Raw genomic sequence first — 26,360 nt, 5'->3', positions numbered from 1 at the left:
GCAAAATGAGTTAGAGGAAGCTATTTTATTTTATATAGATATCTATAAGAAGGCATTAGTTGAAATTTTTAAAGAGATACCTTTATCTCTATACAATAAACTTGAAGCTAGGAGACTTGATGCTATCAAGAGGGATAAGGAAATCAAGGAAGTTGCACTTTTGGAATAATGTGGCACTATAAATAATGAAGAGATGAAAATATGTATAGATATTGCTAATAGGACAATTTTTAGTAGTAAAAATTGACAGATAAGTTATAATGGGTAGAGTGAATGAGGTGGTAAATGAGACAAGTAAGGGGTGGACAAAATTCTTTCTGAAAAACCCAAACTTTCTCACATCTCAGGAAGAATTTACAAAGGCAATATCCCCTACAATTCCTGACAAATCAAAAGGAAAGGGTATTTTAAGCAGTTCTACTTTGATTTTGACACAATCACAACTGGTTGTAACTAGAGGCACACATCCACAACCAGCAATCACAAAGAGTGTACAGTTTATACCTGCACAAACCAATTTTGAGCAAGAGAGTGTACATGACACTGGAAACACTATGGACAATACTCCACCTGTCGACACTACACCAAGTGGCGAAGCCACTGGTGCAAAAGAGGTTGAGATGGATAGGGTCAAATCAACTAAGTCCATACCAGCAGGAAAAAAAGATTCGCAAGCAAGAGTCTTGGCAATTGACACTTCTCAGGTCGAGAAAAAATCAGTTTTTGAGTTAAGTCCAATAGAACTAATGATGATGGCCACTCAGAAATTGTTAAAGGAAGAAACTGTAGACAAAGGGTTAATTGATCAATTGGTCCTTGTATTACATAGAATAATGCCTAACTGTCAGATAGAGGATGGAGTAAGCCCTTCTGATAAGCTCAAAGTTTTAATAGAACACATATCAAACAACTATCAATCCTTGAGATAGATTGCAGACCAACAAGCTTTGGACAATTTCTCTATTGCAAAAAGAGCAACTTTTGATCAGCTTATGGAAACTGGGAAGAAGAAGATAGAGGACAAACTTATCTCTATTGAGGTTTGTTTGAAACAATGCACCAATATTTACCAAGTATGTTGTAATATAGGAAGTCTAATAGCCAATGTAAATGATAGATTGAAAGAATTATATGACAAAATGGCTACTATTGCTAATTCTTTTGATGGGCTAACTACACTAACTACATATGTTGATGGACAAATTTTTTCCTTGGAGAACCAAGTTTTTTCTTTTGAGAAAGAAAAAGAAAAAATACCGAGGAGAGCAAGAAATTTAAGAGGACTAGTGAGTCCAAGACTTAACTCTTTGGGTGTTCATAAGAGAGAATGCATGGACACACTAGCCAAGCCCACATTGGTAGATACCTAGGAGAAGGAATCACTTTACCACTTACTTAGTGGACTTGCATTGGTATCAAACACTTTCAAATCATTCTAGGACACATATCTTCAGTTGGTGCAAAAGGCATACCCAAAATTTTTGAAGATGACTAAGCTCGAATGACTCTAACTGTATTCTTTCATTTTTTATTCCTTGACTGGTATTTGGCATTAATGTCAAAGGGGGAGTATGAACATATGTGAAAAATATCAGGGAATATGTTATCAGTTGAAGTGTGTTTCTCAGGGGGAGCACACCAGCATGGAATCCATTTTTCACTTGATTGTTGCCATCAATGCCAAAGGGGGAGATTGTTGGCAATTGACACTCATTGGATTCATTTTGTTGTCATTGATAGAAGGAAAAAAGACTTGATGGAAGTCACAAACTGACACTAGGAGGCATATACCGAGAGATACCGACATTGGAAGCATTCAGGGCTACACCAGCACCAACATCAATACTTCAAGGAAGCCGACATCAAGAAAGATTTATTTTAGTAAATAATTTTGTAATTATTGCCGAGGCCGACATTTAATATTCTTTGTAAATGCATTGTAAGCTGACATAAGGCATATCATATATAATAGGTATATAAGTCAGTCTGCTAGGTCAATTTAAATGATGGAGAGATGGTATAGAGATAGACATATAGTAGAATTGTGAGATGCAAAATATATGTATGAAGATCATTTTTGTTTGTGAACATTGTATCATGCAATGATCTATAGATAGCTAGGAAAGCCCTCTTGGAGGAGTAGTAATACCGGTAATAGTTCAAGATTGTGAACCGGTACAGAGCAGAACCAAAACCAGAACTCTATCTGGCATAGCAGATGCATTCTTGAGTTTATTTTTAGTAATTTATTTTGGTAGAAAGCTTGTAGTCAGTGAGGCTCTTTAGTGATGAGTAGTATGCTCTAGGCAATATGCCTTCCTAAAAGTGCAGGCCCTGTTTATGTAATATCTTTTCATATGGCCAGTGAACTGATATTGTGGGATACAAATCCCACCATGGTTTTTCCTCATTGAGGTTTTCCACATATAAATTATGTGTGTTATGGTGTTCATTTATGTGGATGGTTTATTTGCTTCTTGTTATATGCTTATTTGTTTACCGGTACATACATGCATGGTTTAGAAAGGTAAACATTTTTTATTCCGATAGAACACTGATTTACCTCCCCCCCTCTCAATGTTCTCAGATCCCAACATTAGTATGAGCTATGAGGGTAAAATATGAGTTCCTAGGATACCACAATCTGAATTCTTTTGTACATTTAAGATATTTGAAAAAAAAATTTCACTGCCACAACATTTGATTCTTTTGGTTCTTGTAAAAACCTTGTTGCCAAACATACTACATACATGATCTCCAGTCTGGTAGAAGTCTTGGATAATAGTCCTCCAATCATTGACCTGTATCGACTTCCATCTACCTTAAATGATTTATCATCCTTAGTTAACTTGCATCTGGTAGTCATAGGTGTACATATCAGTTTGAAATTCTCCAGCCCAAACTTATTCAATAGTTCTTTGACATACTTAGGCTAAGAAATGAAAATTCCTTTACCATTTTGATTAACTTGCAATCCAATAAAGAAATTTAACTGACCAATCATGGACATTTCAAATTCTTTTTGTATCTTAACAACAAATCTTTTGCACATGTCTTCACTTCCTCCAAATATTATATCAACAACATATACTACCACAACTAGAATTTTACCTGAATCTATCTTGAAGTACAAGTTGATGTTTGTTGAACCCTTCTAAAATCCTTGATTAGTTAGATAATTGTCTAATCTCCCATACCAAGCTCTAGGAGCTTGTTTCAGTCCATACAAAGCCTTTTTCAATCTGCAAACAATGTTTGGATTATCCTTCAACTTTAATCCTTTTGGCTATTCAATGTAGACCTTTTTTTTTCAATTCTCCATTTATAAGTGTTGATTTTACATCCATCTGATAAACTTTGAAATCCTTGAATGCTTCAAATTCCAGGAACATCCAGATTGCTTCCATTCTTGCAATTGGGGCATAAGTCTCATCAAAGTCAATTCCTTCAATCTGAGTGTATCCTTTGCAAACCAACCTTGTCTTATTCCTTACAACCTCTTCATATTTATCCAACTTGTTTTAGAATACCAATTTAGTTCTAATTACATTATTGTTTTAGAACACAAAATACAATAATCAAATTACTGTCGGCTGGGGTGTTGGTAATCATCTTTCTCGCTGTCAGTGAACTATCTGCCGGTGTAGAGTCTATTGGTGCCGGTGTCATAGGATTGCAAGGTTGCCATAAATGACAATACCTTCAATCATCTACAATTCTCATTGGAGTGTGCAATGCCAACATAGAAAACACAACAAGAAATTATCTTGTGCTTCTTTGCTTCTTGTGATAACTCCTTTGCTCTTATCTTCAATGATCTATTCTTTAGAGTGATTCTTTCTGACATACCTTGGAATCTTGGATGCAAATAACAAATCATCTTGATAATCATTTTCTTCACTACTGCTTTCTTCTTTCTCTTCCTTTTCTTTGGACTCATGTGATTCATATCCGCTGCTACCTTTGAATCCTTTGAAGTATTCTCATCAACTTTTAGACTTGCACTTTCAACAATCTTATTCAATATTTTGTTGAAACATCGATATGCTTTTCTCTTTGTTGAATAACCCAAGAATATGCCTTCATGTGCTTTGCTATCAAACTTTCCAAGATTATCCTCGTCTCTTTGGATATAGCACTTGCTTCCAAAAACTTTGAAATATTTCACTGTTGGAGTTCTACCATTCTATAGTTCATAAGATGTCTTACCATACATTCTTTAATAAAAAATACTATTAAGTGTGTATTCTTCTGTATGAATTGCTTCTTTCCAATAACCTTCTGATAACTGTGCTCCTTTTATCATGGTTATGACCGTTTCTTGTATATCTGGTTCATTCTTTCAACTATGTTGTTTTGTTGAGGTGTCTGGTGAGTAGATAATTGTCTTTTGATGCCATTCTTCTCACATAAGTCATTGAACTCATCCAAGATGAATTCTCCTCCTTTGTCAGACATTAAACACTGGATTTTCCTATCAACTTCATTTTCAACTTTTCCCTTGAATACGTTGAACTTTTCTAATGCTTTATATTTCTCTCTCAAAAATGCAATGCAAGTCATTCTAGAATAATTATTAATTAGTAACATGAAATACCTTTCACCTCACATGCTCCTTGTCTAGGTTAGACCACAAAGATCCCTATGAACCAAGTCTAGTAATTTAGTGGATGAGTAATCCTTTCCTTTGAATGTACTTCTACTCTGCTTTCATATTTGATATTCCCTACACATGTTGTTATCCGGTTTAGTTAATCTGGGCATGTCTCTTACTACAATCCTTGAACTAATTTGTACCAAGTTATCAAATTTGACATGACACATCCTTCGGTGTCATATCTAGTTGTCATCAAGTTGTGATATCAAGCAATGTTTTGTAGCTCCTTCCAACTGGTACATATTTTCATTTGTCCTTCTTCCAGCTACAATAGCCGTTCTAGACTCCTTTTGGATCTCACATCCATTGTCCTAAAAAACAACATTGTATCTATTTTCGCACATTTGTCCAACATTCAAGAGATTATGATGCAAACCTTTCACATAATAAACATTGTCAGTGTTATGTTTTCCATGAAAAATAATATAACCAATACCAATAATTTGTGTTGTCTGATCCTCTCCAAATCTATCTGATCCTCCATCATATCTTTCAAGTTTTATGAATTTATTGTTATCATCGGTCATATGATTTAAATATCCACTACTAATCAACCATTCAATTTTATCTCTTCTAGCATTAAATGCATTAGCAACAGTCTTAGAGATATCAAACTTAGGAACATCCTTTTCTACCAAAAACAAGCAATCACCATCCTCATAGTCTGATTCATCATTTGAAATACCAGCATCATGCTTATCATTGTTGGATATTGTTTTCCATTATTTTTGCTAGGATATGTTATTGTCATTGATGTCAACATATTCTTGTGATTTATTCCGGTGTGATTGGGAATATTTTCTAATCTGGTTTTGTAGTTTGGTTTTGTTGATCACTGTTTTGTAGAGGTTGATATTTCCTTTGGTATATTTCGTTGTGATCAGATCTTATGTTGACTCTTTGGGATAGTTTTTTGGATGGTCTTGTGTATCTTCATTTTAGATGGTTCATGATTTTGTGCTCCACAATTTATCTTTCTTCATGACAGTTGCTGATTGGTTGTGTTCTTGAGCTTTTAGACATTGACAATGTAATGCCCCGCCAGGAAACCCCTAAGGGTTTCAGTTAAACACACTCAATTAGAGTGTAAATTTTTTTTTTTTAAATAATAATTAAGAGCGTTAATGATAAGTTACAATATTAAGATAGATTGAAGTTATCTCAAAATTATCTCTAACTAGATAACACAGCGGAAGGCTAAAACGATCCTAAGGAGTTTCCCAACGCGATTACATAACCTTACACCTAACTCAACTTGCATCATTAGATCCATTAAAATGGATATCATAATTACGAGATAATGCATAGGTCTTGATTACATATGTGTTCAATGGTTTAACACCTTATATCTTTAGGAAGCATTCATTTACTTTGGGTGGATTGGAGGCCTTTGATAGGTTATTTGTTCAATGCACTTAAATTCATAATTTTCATTTAGAGGCCTCCAAATAGGTTCCAAGCGTTTAATATAATGAGGTTCATTCATTAGGTTTTTAAGATAACCATCCACCCTTGACGTCATCCTTTAATGCTATAAATATGCTTAACGAGATTCTTTCGTTTAGGGTTAAACTACGATTAATAAAACGAGGATTCCTTCATTTGATCTTAAAATATTCACCCACATTTGATATCTCTTTTAAAATATTAAACAGTATGGTTAATAAGAAAAATTCGTTTCTTAAGGATTAAACTTCCACTAGTAGAGTGAGGTCTCTTCATTTGTTTTCATGCATAGCCAACGAATGAGTTGTAGATTCTTATGTGAAAGATAAAATGTGAGTAACCATAGAATTCATTTGAAGTTTTGATGATGCAAATAATTGGACTAATTTTCATTAAGGTGGGTGTGTATTAGGGCACACAAGAGCATCCTTTAAATTAAAATATCGTTAGCTATATGAAATTCTTCATTTCAAGATTTGAATAATAAGACCATAGTGATGTTCTTCCATTAGGATTGAAATACAATTATCTTGTTGCATATCATTTTTTTATTGTTAAATGAAGATAATATGAGAGAGATTCTTTTACTAGATTTAATGTATCAACAACTAATTGAATCCCTTCTTTTTCAGTTCATCTTTAGCAATCATAAAGAAAATCATTTATTGGGGTTATAAATATGGAAGACTAGTTGAGATAACCCAATTTTAAAATTAATCTGGTGAGAATTATTGATTATAATTACAACATGAATTATTAAGTATATTCATCCAATATACAACATGGATGCCTAGTTGAGTCCACACGATTATCAAATTAATTTGGTGAGGATTATTGGTTATGATTTTAGCGTGAAATAACTTAACAAATTCGTCCAATATAATGAAACATAATTAACATGGCGTGATACATTTACTAAGGTAAGAAGTAGATATTTATATGATGTTTATCCTTTAGAATCCAGCTTAGGAATTATAACATTAATTCTATCTTTATTTTCCCCTACTCATTTGGTCAATTTACATGCTTAATAACAAGTTAATTCATTGATGTAACCTAGCAAGATTCTTTCCACTATTACCACGTTTAATTAACCTTATCTAAATACTTCTTCCACAACTTTAATTACAATATTTTAAATACTTTGCCATAATCATAATTCACAATGTTTTATGAACTTAAATAACTACATTTATCCAGATGAATAATGTTATGCACTTAGTTTTGAATACATTAAATTTCCACCATACACTTATGCAAGAATACAACCATTCATGATAATTTAAAACTTAAAACAAAGTAAGCTAAAAACATCGCACAACACAGATATGATCTCGGAGTTCACCCCTAAAGGGCTACATCTCCGGGTCTGCTCAACTGCAAGACCCCTCTGGCATTTAATATAGTTAAGGTTACATATTTACATGTCTTTACAACTCTGCCTTTTAGGCGAACACATACACTATTCAACATCTATCTCGATTGATTATTACATAGTGATCCCTTTTAAAAGCGGGTCAAATTGAATTATAACCAAAAGAAAACAACAAACCTAGATTCTATTGCTTGACGGTAGCCTAACTAGGGGCTTGACCTACTTATAACCAACCACTATCATAACAAGTCTTGCCATTCCGTAACCAAATTCTATTATAGAAATTTAAACCTACATAGGCATAATCCGGTAGAGATGTTCGTTTACCATAACTGTCTAACCATTAATGTCGAACAAGTTTACGGATTTGATAATTTAGCTTTTATTTAAAATTTCGTATTAGTCCACCATGACTATTTAGTCCATGTAAAAAAATAAGTGTTAACTTGAGTATGATGAAACCAATATGACTATTTGTATTCAAGTATGGATTTACTAATGTTGATTCCCTAAAGTCCAAATATATTAATTAATAATCCAAGATTTATAGTATACGAAACTGAATTTAAAATTGAATAATATCAAAGAACTGAATGTAAATCCCTTATACTAATTTTGAATTCACTTGTTAATCTGATTCTTCTCTATTTTTATTTTTTTATATCTTATATGCATATATTCATTTATTTATTTTTAAAACCATTATATAAAATAAATAAAATAAATAAATAAATAATTAAAAATAAAATATGATAAACTTTTTTTAAATTTAAAAAAAAAACAAAATAAAGAGTGGGAAGGTACCCACGTGGACACCCACGTGGGCCCTCCCCCCCCTGGTAGCCCAGCTACCATTGGTAGCGCTGCTACCAAATGGTAGCAGGCCGCTACCTTTGGTAGCGCTGCTACCATTTGGTAGCAGTCCACTACCTCTGGTAGCGCTGCTACTAACAGTAGCAGTTGCTACCAGCAGGGATGGGGGGGGTTTAAAAAAGCATTTTTTTTTTTAATTTTTTTTTTAAAATAACAAAACAAAAACAGGCATCAAAACAGATTTTCCTGGGCTGAACAAATTTCCAGGGTTATACAGATTTAAAAAAAAACAAATACAATCCCCCTAAAATTCCCAAATATTTATTCCTTCTATTTTTTTTGTTTTTTTTGAAGAAAAACACAGAATGAAACAACCAAAATAACACAAATCTTCCATTATCTTTTTTTTTCACAAATCCATTCATTTTCTGGATTTTACCAAAAACTACATTATGGGAAAAATAATTCCTCATCAAGTTTAAAATCACAAAATCCATTAAGAACAAGGATTTGATTCAAGAAACAACCAAGTCTGAAAGTAAACTGAAAAGTAAACCCCAAATCATTCATGGGTAAGACTAAATTTCTTTTTGTATTCAACAAATAAATAAGGTAGTAGATTCGAATCCTACCTTATAACGCACTCCGGGCATGAATCTGATGAAGAGCTCCACCTGCAACTCCAAGCAAGAGAACACCATTTTTCCCCACCATTTTTCCCAAAAGAGAGAACCCCCAAAATGTTTACAAAACTAGGTTTAAAAGAGAAACCCTAATTTTGCCCTAATTTTAAATTTTGAAATTAGGCATTTATTTTTAAAATAAAATGGATGAAAAATGGAAACCTCTTATTCAATCCCTCTTATTCATTTTTCCTTTAAAATTAAAAAGCTTCCATTTCTTATTGCGTTTTTAAATTTTAATTTCTCACTATAAATTTTAGGCCTACTTTTATAATTCGGAACTATTGACAGGGTAAGGCGTTTGATTAATTTAATTTTCTAAAAATCAAACTTTTATACTATATCGACTTTACAAGTAAAAGGGAAATAATTTCGTTTAAATAATAATAATTTACCCCTTTTTTCTTCCAAAATGCGGAAATGAGTAATTTATTTCTATCTCCCAAATGACTTAAAAAATTTTCCTTTCTAAAACGCATAACTCAATAAATTCGTTATTTTAAAATTAGCTATTAAATTAACTCGCTATAACATAATAAAGCGACATTTTTAAATAAATGACTAATCTAATGCAAGAGTCTGATTTATTCTAATTTCTCAACTACAAATGCGTAAATGTCGCAAATGTGTAAATGAGTACACTAACCCCAGTTAAATACCTTAAGCTTGCTACAATAATAATTTAAAGCAAATCTCTTAAATTAATGATTAATCATATAAAAGAAACTACCTATTTAAATTTCTATATCTCTAATGTGAACGTTTAATCATAATTTTGAATTTAATACTTAGAACAACAAACTCCACTTACCTCGTGCAAGGCACGCAAATCGAGGAAGTCCTCCAAATCTCTTGACATGCATCCCAATGAAAAGCAAGCCCCATGAATCCACACACGATGCTCACCTAACCATGGCTAAGGCAAGACAAGAGTTATATGACCACTAAATCCGAATTCTAAAGATGAAGGAGGCATACTTAACCTTGCAAATCCCAAAGGAGATGAACCTTGCCCTAAGCGGTGTTGTACTTGCAATCTCCTGCACCCATAAATTCATACAAGCATGCATATACATATACATATTAAATGAAGGTGTTAGCTCAAGATTTATCACAAGGGTTAGAACCACTTACATTTACACGAGAATCGATGCAAAAGCACAATAATAAGTATGCACAGTTATTTATATTATCTAAACTACATATTTCACCATGGTTAACCTACCTATCAAGAATGCCACATAGGAAGTCAATCATGGTCAAACGGGTTTTACAAGTCTAGCTAGGGTATGGGCATTACAGACCAATGAAGATTTGAAAAGTGGTGTTGGTGCAGCTGTTCCTGATGATCCTAACATGCTTGGTGGTGTTTCCTAGTCATGTCCTATTTATTTTGGTGATCCACATTTATCATTGTGTGAGTTTTTGGTGGTGTCGCGTTGTTGGCAATTGACACTCAATTGGTTGGTTTCACTATGTTGTCATTGATGGCAACATGATATTGTGTTCCAGATTCATGTTTTGGTTCAGTTGTGTACCATCAAGCACTTCACAGATACCGACATCGACACCGGCAAGATAGAAGGATTTCTTTGGTTACCGGCAATGCAAGCCGACATGGTTTAGAAAAAGGTTAACAATATTGAAGGTCGACATCTCTTGGATCTGGCATCAAAAATTGATTTTGATATTAATGTATTTGTGTTATCTAGCTGAAATGTAATTTGATATTGTAAATATCTTTGTAAGCCAACATAAGGCATGATAAATTTTATAAGGTATATAGGTTAGTTTGATAGATCATTTTGAAATAATCATCATGCAAATATGTAATTGGAAGGAGATGCAAAATACATCAGAGAGATTATGTATGTGAGGATATTTATGTAAGGGTTATTCCGGTAAAGGGTTTAGGGTTTTAGATCGGAACAAACAAAGCTTAAACTGGAACTGTATTCTAGCATAGAAGATGTTATCTTAGCAGTTCAACACTTCTCTGGATTGTAGTATGGATTTATATGTAGTCAGTGAGGCTCCTTTTGTGATTGAGCAGTGTGCTCTAGGCAGTAAGCCTTCCTGCAAGTGGAGGCCCCTTATATTTTTTAATATCTCTTCATATGGCCAGTGGATTGATATTGTGGGTCACAAATCCCATCGTGGTTTTTCCTCTTTGAGGTTTTCCATGTATAATTCCGTGTGTTATGATTCTCATTTATGTGATTAGATTATTGGTTGCTTTACTTCTTTCAATTTTGTATGTACTAGTATATCGATTGGTGTATGCATGTTTTAATAAGGCTAAAATTGATCATTCTTGTATAACATTGATTCACCCCCCCTCTCAGTGTTATTGGATTCCAACAATTGGTATCAAAGCCTTGTGCCTTAGAGGAAGTTTAACAGCTTGAGGAATATCCTAAATCTGGGATCCATGGACATGGCCTTGGAGAAGCAACTTGAGATGGCACTTGAAGATTATGATGTTGAAAGGTTGAAGAACTTAAAGCTACAAGATGAATTGAATTCTGCTAAGGAATTCATTCTTGTCCTACAAGAGAGGCTATCACCTATTTAGGCTAGGAGGAAGAAACTTTTGCAAAGTCAGGATGATAAAGAGAAAGATGCAATTAGGGAACAATGTCTGAAATTGAGTCAGGAGAACATGGTTATGAAAAATGAAATGAAAGTTATAACTGTATACACCTAAAAATGGTCTGAAGATAATTAATTAAATAAGCAATTATTTAATTAATCCCCCTTCCCAATTTAATTGAATTCATTAGCAATTTGATTAAATTCTCCCTTTCATCTACTTATTAATAAATCTAAGGATTTATTTAATAGGTTCATTTCAATGGTCCCCTTTGATTAATTAATCCTTCCCCCATTTCAATCAATTTTTCTAATCCCCTAATTAATTAAAACAAATCAATTTATGAGTTGTTGAAAATTAATTAGTCTTTTCATATTATTTGAATTTTTAAATTCAAATTACCGACATGCCTACTAACTTCTAACCACCTAACCTAACCATCCCTCTAACCTAACCCATTCCACCTAACCTTGGGTTTAACTAACCCTATCCTATCTTGTACATTCTAATCCCCTTATCCTAACCTCCTATGTTGTGGATATTCTCCCCTTGAGACACATGGCACTTTGGCCACATGTCTCCTCTCTTGGACACTTGCCCTTTTATGAGAAAGGCTCCTTGACACTTGCCACCATAGAGATGACAAGTGTCCCTTCCTCCAACCTCTTCTCCAACCTCCTCCAATTTCACCCTTGATATATTTAGACTCAATCTTGACCGTTTTTTCTTGCCATCTCACCCCTGGCCTTACAAATCCTATAAATATCCCCCATTTTAGATCATAAAGGATCCCATCTCATTTTCATCTTAGGAATTGTTACTATAGGCATATCCATTCTAGCATATCATTTGAGCATTTTATTATAGGCAATTGCATCTTAGATCTAGTTTAATTTGATCATTTTCTAGCATAATTGTTAAATCATGTAGCTTAATCAATCGCTTTTCTAGCTTAATTGCATCATCCTAATAGCTTAATCATGCATATCATTAGCTTAATTAGATTCTTGGATCCGTCTAGCATATTAAATCTCATCTATCTTGCATATCATTATCATTTCAAATCCCTCGTCTAGGTGTAGTCAAGTCACTGGGATTGCTTATCCAGATCTGAAAGAAAATCCATACTCACATCTCTTAGGAGGCGATAGGTTGCTTTGTCATGGTTTATCATTCATTTTCTTTTAATTTGCTAACCATGCTTGTAATGATCTATTGAGTGTTTGTGTTGCAGCTACAAGTATCACACTTCACAGGCACAACATTTTGGCACCCACTATGGGGCCAAAAATATCATTTTTGGCCTCTTAGCATCATCAAATTTTCAATCTAGTAGGTTTCTGGCCAGGTCTTATTCAGAATCTCGTATGAGTTCCCTTTTTGTCTCATACAAGATCCTTTGTGCCGTTGTATGAGTATATGAGAATTGTCGTATGATCAGGTGAGAATTGTTGTACAAATTATTGCTTCCATGTTTTCAAAACAAATTGCATTTTAAGGTTTTCATGCTTCAATTTGGTTATTACTAATGCTAACCCTGTTCTGTTTGTGAAATTTCTAGCATCCTAACTAGTTTTTGCAGGACGATTGTCAAAGATTACGCTTGTCAAAGCTTCATTTCATCAAAACAAACATGACTACTAACATATATGTTTTGCAGGTTGCCTAGGATAACTCAACCAAACTTTGTGTCTTCTTTAAGTTTTCTAGGCACACTTATTTTTCTAATGGTAAATGAACAACTTGTTTTCTATGTTTGAGAAGTTATCTAAAAGGTAGGAGAGTATGCTCTTGTCCATTTGGACTATCAGAAATCTTGACCCTTGAAGCGCTTCTATGTTTGAGATTTGATTACCTTTAGCGGGCATGTCATAGTGGGAAAAAATAATCACCCTGTGAGAATGACCCAAGTGAGTACAGCTAGACCTAAGCTTTCCGACTCAGTCTAAAAAATAGGCCTCTCAAGATTAAAGTCTTGGAGGATGGGATTATTTGAGTTTTCTCTTTTGAGATCTCTCATATCGTACATTTGGTAGGGCCTCACGGTCTCAATCATACTTGCATGACTACTTCTTGTTCTGGTACCTTGTAAGGCTATAGGCCTCAATCGCACTTGCACAATTGCAAGGGTTAATTTCAAATGGAAACCCTTACTATGAACCCTAGGATAGAAGCTACCCGATTCACCTCCAAAAGGGGGATAATATTTGTGCAAGAGAGATAGTAACTCTCCCAAGACACTTTCCATATCATGCCCAAATTAGCATTTGGAGTTGGATAATACAGTGTTGAGAATCCATTGCGTGAGACTCACCGACCATATTCTGATTAGCTATTGGGTGTGTACCTAAGTTTGCAAGCAAAGGTTTTCTCTCTTAGCGAACTTCCTTAGGATTTAGTGTGTTGTGCTTGAGATCAGTTATCATATCATGTGTTTGTTGTGTCTTGATCCCTGAAACAGAAAATAAGATACCTAAAACTGTAAAACAGAAGCAAAATATCAAACTTCATTGATCAAAAATCTGTCCAAACAATTTTTTTTTCCTTGTTTTGTCCTCTGTCGTACAAGTTTGTTAGTTTATCGTACGAAAATCTAATTTATCATCTGGTCTAGTGAGAATTGTTGTACGAGTCAGTTTAGAGAGAATCTTGTGTCATATTTTGTCATTTGGTTCTGTGAGAAAGCTCATATGAGTTTATGCCTTTGTCGTCCAAGATTTCTAGATTGTCGTATGGGCCTGTCTAAATTGTCGTTCGGGGCTGTATAAACTGTCCTACAAATTTTTGTCTCTGTTAGTCTAGAGTTGTCTTCTTGCATGTTTGTTTCAGATCTATCACACTTGCTTGGTCAATTTACAATGAGCATAAACACCTGATAATTGTCATTATGTTCTTAAATTGTCTTCTTGGTTCGCTTGGTCAAGTTACCATCTGTCAAATCGGATTTTAGTAATAGACACCTCAAGATTTTCAAGTATTCGCCTTCAACAAGTTCAAGATCTAAACATCTCAAAGTGCATTATCACCCTCTTTGATAAACTGATCACTCAAAATATAGTTTCTCATTAGGATCTATCATCCTCTATCATGAAAATACAACGTTTGGTCAAGACAACCTTGTCCCACATCATAGGATATATCATTTCTATTTGACTTGGTTTTTATCAAAATCATCATCATTGCACTCCAAAACCGAAGATTGAAAAACTTACAAACTTTTAAACACTTGAATCATCTTTTTGTGTCATATCACTCTATCATATTTACATTGATGGTTGATCACTTATCGAAACAACTCTTAGACAATCAAATCCTTGCACAATATCTAACACACATGTATGCCCATTTTAACTAGAGCGTAGAGATGAAAGATCACAGAAATGGAAATAGAAACATTGGAAATAATTGAAGATAATAGAAACATGGAACCTGGAAATGAAATACAAGAAGAAGGGGAAATAACTGAACAACATCTTTGAGAAATCAAACAAGATCCTAAATTCGATAAATTTATGGAGAAAATATTGGAGGGAGAAAAAGAAAAATACTTCCTAATGTTAGCTAAATCTGGTGCTACACTCCCCCAAGATTTTGATGTGAGCAAATTAGCACAAAAGAGAAATTACTCTCCCCTAATAATGAATGACATGAGGATATATTTTGTCTTAAAATTAACGACACATCAATTCCTGATAACACAAGAACTAATAAGGAAACTTCCATTCCCAAAAAGGATGACGTAGAAATTCTCAACCATGTTAAATCTAATGAGGACCAAAGAAGGGGTCAAGATGACACAAGAAGAGATCAAGATCATACTAGAACACACACTCATGGTCATACAAGGACAAATCATCTTGCTAATCCTATCACAGCTCTTACACAACAAATACAAATGTTGCAAACACAAATTCAAGATATACAGAGAGGAACTATTAGAAGATACTCGCTTCAAGAAATATGTCCTTACCCCTTTGATAGAAACTTAAACATGATATCATTGCCTACAGGTTGTGAAACTCCTCGATATGATAAATATAATGGAAGCACTGATCCCCAGGATCATATATGATAATTTTGCACACTAAGTATGGAATTTGCACATGAGGATACCTATCTGATGAGATTATTTCCAAAGAGCTTAAGTGAACTAGCTATGGAATGGTTCTCCAAACTTCCACCTGGAATTAGATCATTCATAGAATTGGTGGATAATTTTGTTTCACAATACTCTTACAACATTAAACATGAGGCAACAATGCTCGATTTATGTAATACTAAACAAAAGAGTGGAGAACCTTTCATGACATTTCTATAGAGATGGAGATGATTAGCTTCATGATATCCTCGAATGGTTTTGGAATACGAGAAGATCGACATATTCATCGACAACCTAAATGGACAAATGAGTTATCACCTACAAATACAATTCCATCAAAATTTTGAAAAGATGATTGATGATGGTATCAGAATGGAAGAAGCTATGGTAAAGAAGGGTGAGTTGAAGCTATATAAAGAAGGCGTTAATCCTCATAACAAAAATGTTAGCAACAATAACAATGATAAGCCTAAATTTTGGAATAGAAATCAAAATGTCGTCAATGATGGAATAGTGGATAACAACAATGTAAAACCAAAACAACCAATTTTCAATTTATCCACTCACTCAGCAATAGCTCAACAAAACCACAATCACCAAAAATCAACTTTCAACAATTTCTTTCGTAAGAAATTTACAAACATTGGTGAACCACTTGGGTCAGCACTAAAGACACTTCTAAAAAACAAATTGATTACTTTGCCAGAAGGAAGGAACTATGAACCTCAAGTAAAACCCTCTTGGTGGAATGATAACTAGTATTGTGATTTCCATTGAAACGAGGGACATCACATAGATAATTGTCAGTGGTTGAAACATGTCATCCAAGATTTTATTGATAATGGAGTAATAACTGTGGATGGACATACGACAAACCAATCTCATATAGATTTTACAACTCTACTTCCAAACTATGAGAAGGGTGAATCATCAACAACACATAATGGTAAGGGTAAAGAAAAGGTAAACTACGCTCATACATATGATAATATGGTAAATGTGATTGTAGTAAAAGAAAAGCAACATCAAGAACCTTCTCATGCTATCACAAGAAGCAAAGCTAAAGTTGTTTTGCCAAGTCCTACCACTAACATGTCATCCACTATGAAATAATATAATCTAGTGGAGCAATTACAGAAAATGCCCATGCAAATATCCATCTTAGAACTTTTAAAGCTTTCACCTACACACAAAGAAATTCTTGAACGAGCATTAGTAGATATAATAGTGTCTAAAGATCTCTATATAGATCAATTCCAAACCATGGTGGGACACCTCACAACCCCTCACTGCTTATCATTCATTGAAGAAGATGACATATCCTTACAACATCCCCATAATGCTCCCTTTCATATCAAAGTCATCATTCATAAGACACGAGTTAAACGTGTCTTAATAGATGGTGGAGCTAGCTTAAACATTTTCTCTTTAAGTCTTTTCTGTGCTCTAGGTTATTCAAAAGATGCAGTTGATCCCTGCAAAAAGATCACCATCAAAGCATATGATGAAGAAGAGCGTTCCTCTAAAGGAATTGTGATGTTACCCATCAGAGTGGGACCTTTATAGAAAGACACAACATGTCAAGTTCTAGACTTAGACTTATCATACAACATACTCTTGGGATGATCTTGGATACATGACATACAAGTTGTTCCTTCTACATATCATCAGTGCCTAAAATTTCCCTACAATGGGCAGGAAATCATGATCTCAGCAGATTCAAATCCATTTCAGTACTGTAATAATATCAAACCAATTCAAGAGGTCATTGTTCCTCATAATAGGGAGGCATCATCTTCAAACACACAATCCAAAGAAAAATCATTTGCCTCAATTTTGTCAAGTATGGAAAAACAAATGTAGCTAAGAGATCGAGGGAATGGAGAATATTCAATATCACAACTACCACTCTCTCCTAAGTCCTATGGAAAACCATCAAACTCTAAACAACAACAAATTGTGAAACATCTTCCAATATTTGATGGAGAATTTGTTAGTGTTGGGACCTTATCAAAGGAAATACAAGACAAAGATGTACTATAGTGGCTATACAAGGATGAAGAAGTACAACAAAAGATAAAAAATGTTCGCATACCCACTGAAAAGTATGGAAAAGGATTTAACATTCTTCAAAAAATGGGATACACTAGAACAGATCCTATAGGAAAAAGAAAAGAAGGTATCTCATAACCTATCCAACCTCATACTCAGTAGGCTACAGATAAAGCAGGCTTAGGGTATGGATAATTTACTCTACTAGAAGACGCATCGTCTAACCAACAACAAGAAGAATACAAAAACAAACAAGAGAAATGTGCAATTGAAAGGGAAGAAGCATCAGCTAAGCAACAAGCACAAGCAAACATGAAATGGCAAAAGAAGCAAGCTTCAAATCAACAGGAAAAACAAACTAATGGTACCTCCCAAGCAGCACTAACTCTCAATCAAAACAAGCATGAACCTAGTACCAATCAAGGAGAACTAGTAGCAAGGTTGATAAAACTCAATCTCAGTCCAGAAGGGGTTGAATATGAAAGAAGAAAAGATATAGCAAGAAAAGCAGAGGAAAAAAATCAAACACTATATGAACAAATCTATAGATTGTAAGATGCAAGTGAGACGGATTCTAATGAATGGGAATGGGATTCCTATCACTCTGAAGAATCAGCTGAAGAAAATTATTTGAAGAAGATGTAGGAGTTGATGTAGTTCACACTTATGTAGGGAAAACGTTAGGAACTAGCCCACTTGAATTAGAATCACATTCAGCTGACTTGGACTTAATCGAGGACGATCAGGAGCTCCTTGTGCAAGGTCATTCTGATGAGAGTACCGTTCTAGACATTGACATATATATCAAAAATTTTGACACATCTATCATGACCCTTGATACCCTCAAAACCTCTCAACCTGGTGACCCCCTACCTCTAATCCACCCTGAACTTATTGATTGGGAAAATGAAAGACATACTGCCATTGATACCTTTCCTAATGACCATGCCATATTTGTATATCTTAATGTAATTGAACTCGCAACAACTTTCACTAGGAATTTCAACAATGCATCTTCCAGTCAAGTGGGTGCCAAATCTCCTAGTCGCAAAAGTGACAATAAAGAAAACAATATCAGGTCTAATGCTAAAAACCATTTCTTGGCAACATTAGATCAGGCAAAAGTAAAAAGAAAGGATGCATCTAATGGTGAAAACGTCCTCGAGGCACTAGAAGATGGGAGATTTGACACTTTACCTATGCACTATCAAGAAAGGTCATCCACTTTGATTGAACCAATAGAGGTAGTTAACATTGGGACAATAGAGCAACCAAAGATTCCCCATCCAACGACTTCTCTGTCAAAGCAAGAAATGCAACAATATATGGAATTCTTCAAACGACGGAAAATCAATTTTGCCTAGTCATATGCAGACATGCTAGGATTGGACCTGGAGCTTATCATGCATCACTTAAATGTCAGTCTAGGAGCCGAACTAGTTAAATAGAAATTAAAGAAGATGCATCCACATATCACTCTCCTAGTCAAAGCAGAACTAAAGAAATTATTGGATGTAGGATTCATCAGACTGGTAGCTTATCCTCAATGGGTATCCAACATCGTTCCTATCTCCAAACTAGATAAAAGTGTCAAAATATGCATAGACTTCAGAGATCTTAATAATGCATGTCCAAAGGATGATTTTCCTTTGCCTATCATTGACATCATTGTGGATTTAATTGCAGGAAACTCCATGTTTTCTCTAATGGATGGTTTCTCCGAATATAATCAGATTAAAATAGCACTTGAACATCAAGAAAAGATGAATTTCACATGTCCATGGGGTACTTTTTGCTAGAATGTCATGCCTTTTGGACTAAAGAACGCGGGTGCTACATATCAGAGAGCTATGATAATGATATTCCATGACATGATGCATACATTCATGGAAGATTATGTGGATGACATATTGGCCAAATCATACAATAGAGAAGACCAAATAGGAATACTAGAAAAGATCTTTGATAGGTTAGAACAGTATAAGCTATGGCTCAATCCCAAGAAATGTGCCTTCAGTGTCACTTTAGGCAAGCTATTGCGATACATTATTTCAGCTAGAAGTATCAAAGTAGATCTCGTTAGGTCAAAGAAATCATGGAAATGGCATCTCCTTGGAATATCAGTCAACAAAGATCACTTCAAGGAAGACTACAGTCAATCAAAAGATTTGGTTCTCAACTAGTCGATAAATGCTAACCATTTACTCATCTATTGCATAAAAATGTTACTTTAGGGTGGGACCATCAATGCAAGGATGCATTCAATAAGATCAAGGTCCATCTCATGAAACCACCCATCCTAATGTCACCAATTCTAGAAAAGCCATTGTTACTCTATGTATCAACCACCGAAGTATCATTAGGAGTTTTGCTTGCACAACAAGATAATAAAGGAAAAGAATGATCCATCTACTACATCAGCAGAACATTAGTAGGATATGAGATCAACTATTCACCAACAGAAAAGGCATGCTTGGTGGTAGTTTTTGCTTCTCAAAAATTAAGACACTATCTACTATCTCACTCCATCAATTTGATTGCTAAAATTGATCCATTGAAGTATTTTCTCAGCAAGGAAACATTAACAGGGTGACTAGCAAAATGGATTATGATTCTAAGTGAGTTTGATATTGAGTATGTTGACAAAAAATCTATAAAGGGGAAAGTCATTGCAGACCAACTAGCTGAGGCATCGCTTCAAGATGATCATCCTTTACACATTGAGTTTACTGATGCTGATATCCTAACAGTCACCACAAAAACATGGCAATTATACTTTGATGGTTCATATACATAGCATGGATTAGGAACAGAAATTCTATTCATCACACCATAAGGTCATACAATCCCAAAAGCGTACAAATTAAGAATTCCATGCACCAATAATATGGTAGAATATGAAGCTTTGGTTACAGGTATCAAAATGGCTATAGAATGGAACATTACACAACTTCAAGTCTTTGGAGACTCTCAACTCGTCATCATTCAAATCAATGACGATTATCAAACAAAGGATGAAAAGTTAATGCCTTATAAGAAGATGGTTGATGATATCAAGAAATATTTTGTGAAAATAACTTTTTAGCAGATTCCAAGGAATGACAACAAAGCAGCAGATGCCATGGCAACACTTTCTTCTCTCCTTCAGACATAGGAAAATCAAGAACATTACGAATTCTTGGTGGAAGGGTTGTTTTACCCTGCACATAATTGTCCAGATTCTCTAACTATTTGTCACCTTGTTGGGCATGATTCCTCTCGCTATGGCCAAAATTACACATACCTAAAAGATAATATCCTACCTCCTGACTTATTAAAAAACCAAAAGAGAAACTTTATCCGCCAATCCTCCCATTATAATCTTGTCACGGATACCCTTTTTAAACGAGGTCTGGACAATACTCTTTTAAGATGTCTCAAACAAGAAGAATCTGAGAAGGCCTTACATGAAGTCCTTAATGACATTTTTGGCACTCATTCAAGTGGTCTTAGCCTTTCAAAAAAACTCATACGCTTGGGCTATTATTGGCCAACTATGGAACGAGATTCTTTTTAGATAGCTAAAACATGCAAACAATGTCAGATCCATGGAAATTTGATTCATGCACTAGCACAAGAGCTTCATGCTTTGGCAACATCTTGGCCTTTTTGCCAATGGGGTCTTGATTTAGTAGGAAAGATAAATCCTTCTTCATCCAATGGTCACAAATTCATCCTTATAGCTACATAATATTTCACAAAATGGATTGAGGCAGTATCTCTCATCAATATCATAGGAAAATAGATTGTTGCATTTATCTTGAACTACATCATCTGTCTCTATGGAATACCCATGACCATTATCACTAATAATGGGTGACCGTTCAAGAATCAGGATGTCCAAGAGCTATGTGAGAAATTCAAGATCCAACACAAATTTTCAACACCCTACTATCCACAAGGGAATGGGCAAGAAGAGGCATCAAACAAAACCATTCTAAAAATCCTTAAAAAGACCGTGAATGATGTTGGAAGAGATTGGCATATTCAATTGAACCCTACTCTATGGGCTTATTGTACCAATATCTGCACACCAATAGGTGCCACACGTTTCTCTCTTGTCTATGGATCAAAAACAATACTACCAATAGAAGTAGAGGTGCCTTATCTACAAGTATCATTAAAAGGCATTATTCTAGATGAAGAACAACAAATATCTAGATTGCAAGAGTTAGAATTGATCCATGAATGAAGACAACATTCCTTTGATCATTTAAAGGTATATTGGCAAAGAATGTGCTGCAGTTATAATTACAAGGTCAAACTAATAACATTTCAAGTTAGAGAACTAGTACTAAAAGAAAATCCACGCAACCAGGCAGATCGAGAAAAGAAAGGGAAGTTTGAACCAAACTGGTTAGGTTCGTTTGTGGTCACAATAGTATTTGGGTCAGGAGCATATCAGTTATCAACACAAGATGATGATCAGCTCGAGGAACCCATCAATAGCATGCATTTGAAAAAAATTTATGTTTGAAAAAGTAGAAAATCCAAAAACATTTAAAAATCAGAAAATCCAAAAACAGTGAAAAAGAAGAAAATCCAAAAAAAATAAAAAATAAAAAATAAAAAAAATCAATCCAATATGATAAAAAAAGTGCAATAAAAACAGATGGTGAAAACCTGGTGAACAGGTGCTATTTGTCAACTAGCTCTTCCATCTATTAGTTCATGCATCCTTTTGCTTGCATTCATTTTTCGTCAACATTGCTCATATCCATCATAAAGCCTTTGTACATACATAGGCATCCCGGGTGATTTCTTGTCATGGTTTGGATCATTAGGTATATCATAACGACTTTGTTTCTAGGCTGGGGGTAAAATCCTGAACCTAGCTAGGGGCAAAAAATTTCATCATTTTGAGCTTAATCAAATAGGAAGAACAATAGTTAAGCAACTCTTATCAAGCGAAAACTGAGACATATCCAACATTGAACATGAGATCAAATTGTCCACCATCAAACTATCACATGTTAGTCTAAGCGCACCACACACTTCTCAATGGATGATATCTTTTGGATAATTATTTTAACATGATTGTTCAACTTTTCTATCTTGATTTTCTCTATCATGATTTCTAAGTGACTCCAAGATGTCTCTAACTAGAGGAACAAGGAAGGAACATGATATTTTTCTTGTCTGTTGTCTATAAATTTAATCATTAATATGTGCAAATTTTTCTCAGGACATGATCATCGGAGTATCATCGAAGACATTTCCAATTTGTGTATAGAAATGGTTAATACTGTGTGTTTTATGCAAGAAACACTCAGGTCATCTTGGTTCAATTATACCTTGATGCTTGTGCTAACTTGCAATATCAAAATCCAGGAAAGTAGTGCTCAGGTCATCATTTTTTAATTATACCATCGATGTTTGCACTCACTTTCCACATTTTATAAAGCTCAATGATGACAAAACATAATAACCCAGTGACTGGTCCGGTCGTAGCTTTGTATTTCATTTGCATTGGCATATCATTTAGCTTGCATCTCATTCTTGCATGGGATCCCACATGCTCATTTTATCCAAGGTTAAATCTATTGCATGAATCATCAAGGTATCATCATAAGTGTATACACAATTAGACTGATGACTCATCTCTCTCTAGATATTGTCAACCCAGTGCAAATTTTATGTTACCCCCTCAACAGAACCAACATTAGCATATGTGAATCTTCCTGCAACTTGATATCAACAAAATGTCAATTCCTTACTTAATCAACCTTATCAATTCTATAAATCGATCACATCTAAATCTATTCTATCATGTCTTATACAGGATGTATCTTTCCTGGAACCAGATGTTCTGATCAAGTCTTATAGAGGATATATCATTCCTGAAACCGGACGCTTTGATCATCTTTGTCTTATATAGGAGGTGTCATTTGATCTTATCAATCTAATCAATCAAGCTTTATCAATCATCACATCAAAAACCACTTCACCATGATCATAAAACTCACACTTTCATCAAACACAATTGCAGAAATTGAATCATTTCTAATCGGGATATCAATTTCACAAAAATTCATACACTCCAGTCAATTATCTCAATTGATCTCCTGAGGGGGCATCATCGTACCGCAATTCATCAATCAATGTCTGGGGAATCCTATCGAACCAATATCATCATCAAAATGAGATTATTCTTTGATTCAATGCGTCATCACACCTTGCTTCAAAGAGGGGCAAAATGTATACACCTAAAAATGGTCTAAAGATAATTAATCAAATAAGAAATTATTTAATTAATCCCCCTTCCCAATTTAATTGAATTCATTAGCAATTTGATTAAATTCTTCCTTTCGTCTACTTATTAATAAATCTAAGGATTTATTTAATAGGTTCATTTCAATGGTCCCCTTTGATTAATTAATCCTCCCCCCATTTCAATCAATTCTTCTAATCCCCTAATTAATTAAAACAAATCAATTTATGAGTTGTTGAAAATTAATTAGTCTTTTCCTATTATTTGAATTTTTAAATTTAAATTAACCACATGCCTCCTAACTTCTAACCACCTAACCTAACCATCCCTCTAACCTAACCCATTCCACCTAACCTTGGGTTTAACTAACCCTATCCAATCTTGCACATTCTAACCTCCTTATCTTAACCTCCTATGGTGTGGATATTCTCCACTTGAGACACATGGCACTTTGGCCACATTTCTCCTCTCTTGGACAACTGCCCTTTTATGAGCAAAGCTCCTTGACACTTGTCACCATAGAGATGACACATGTCCCTTCCTCCAACCTCTTCTCACACCTCCTCCAATTTCACCCTTGATATCTTCAGACTCAATCTTGATCGTTGATTCCTACCACCTCACCCCTGGCCATGCAATTCCTATAAATATCCCCCATTTTGGAGCATAAAGGATCCCATTTCATTTTCATCTTAGGCATTGTTACTATAGGCATATCCATTCTAGCATATCATTTGAGCACTGTTATTATAGGCAATTGCATCTTTGATCTAGTTTAATTTGATAATTTTCTAGCATAATTGTTAAATCATGTAGCTTAATCAATCTCTTTTCTAGCTTAATTGTATCATCATCATAGCTTAATCATGCATATAATTAGCTTAATTATACTCTTGGATAAATATAGCATAATCAATCTCATCTAGCTTGCATATTATTATCATTTCAAATCCTTTGTCTAGATGTAGTCAAGTCATTGGGATTGATTATCCAAATCAGAGAGAAAATCCATACTTGCATCTCTTAGGAGGTGATAGGTCACTTTATCATGGTTTATATTTAATTTGCTTTTAATTTTCTAACCATGCTTGTAAGGATCTATTGAGTGTTTATGTTGCAGCTGCAAGTATCACACTTCACAGGCATGACAATAACTATGAGAATGTCTAAGGAGAGTGTGGACTGAAAGAAAAAGGAAAAAAAATCTTATTGTATCCATGAAGAACAAATTTGAAGAATGTGGTATGTTGGTTCATGAGAATGATATGTTGAGAACAGATTTAGTATAATCCCAAAGTAATGAACAAGAGCTTGAGAGACAAATAATAAGTATGAGAGAAGATTTAACTACTGCAAGTGAGTATAAAAAAAAATTCAAGATTAGCACAACACAGCTAGATGAGTTATTGAAGAGATAAAGGTAGATTGGAGATTCCAGTGGACTTGGATTTGAGCAAGGACAGAGTTCCGATACTACTAATGAAGATCAAAACCTTCAGGCACTGATAAGGCAATTTAATGCTTATAAATTCAATGGTAGATGTTTTGTTTGCAATAGATTTGGTCACCTGGCTAGGCAATGTAGAAACAAAGCAAATCAAACCCTGATTCTTCTCTTGGTAATTGTTCTAAATGCAATAAGTATGGTCATAAGATAGAAGATTGCAAAATTAATATTAAATGCTATGAATGTGGAAAGTTTGGACATATAGCTAATCAATGTAGGTCAAGCAATTTCACCATTTTTAGCAAAGCAATTCAAAGGAACAATGTTACAAGTTATGTATGTAATGAGGTTGGACATATTGCTAAATAGAAGCATAAATCTACCGGTTGGTAATGGAGGATCAAATGAGAAAGGTAAAGAGAAAGTTAGTGAAATCTAGTAAGATCATACTCAAAGATGGGTTAGGAAGATTGAAGAACAATCATTTATATGGAAATGCACCAGTTACTTATCCGACAGAGGAGGTTGCTCCTGCAATGACAAGTAGCTCATCTGGTAACTAAGGCAAATGCTTTAGGGGTAGGAAAAATTCATAAAGATGTTGCATATTCCCCAAGAAGAGGTTTTGGAAGATGTTCTAGACATTGGAGATGCTTATCCAACATGGATATGTTCTGTTCAAGATTTGGTATCTTTCACCGGTAGTCATTTATGCCAATGGAAGATTAGGGTTTTTCATGGAGGTTAAAAGGTTGAATTCATTTCATTATTGATCACCTTGCATTTAGAGTGATTAAGAGTGATTAAGAGCAATCAAGGCATTTTAGAGAAATCAAATTTCTTCTTGAGCGATTTTACCAGCGATTAGAAGAATTTGTTGAAGGTTTTCACCAAAAGTGATCAAAAGGGTATTTATCTTTAAACATGGAAGCAAGATCATCATCT

The sequence above is a fragment of the Cryptomeria japonica genome, chromosome 6 (genome assembly GCF_030272615.1).
Source record: "Cryptomeria japonica chromosome 6, Sugi_1.0, whole genome shotgun sequence".
NCBI classification, from domain to species: Eukaryota; Viridiplantae; Streptophyta; class Pinopsida; order Cupressales; family Cupressaceae; genus Cryptomeria; species Cryptomeria japonica.
The sequence above is the reverse complement of the archived record's forward strand: the minus strand, read 5'-3'. Positions refer to the sequence as shown.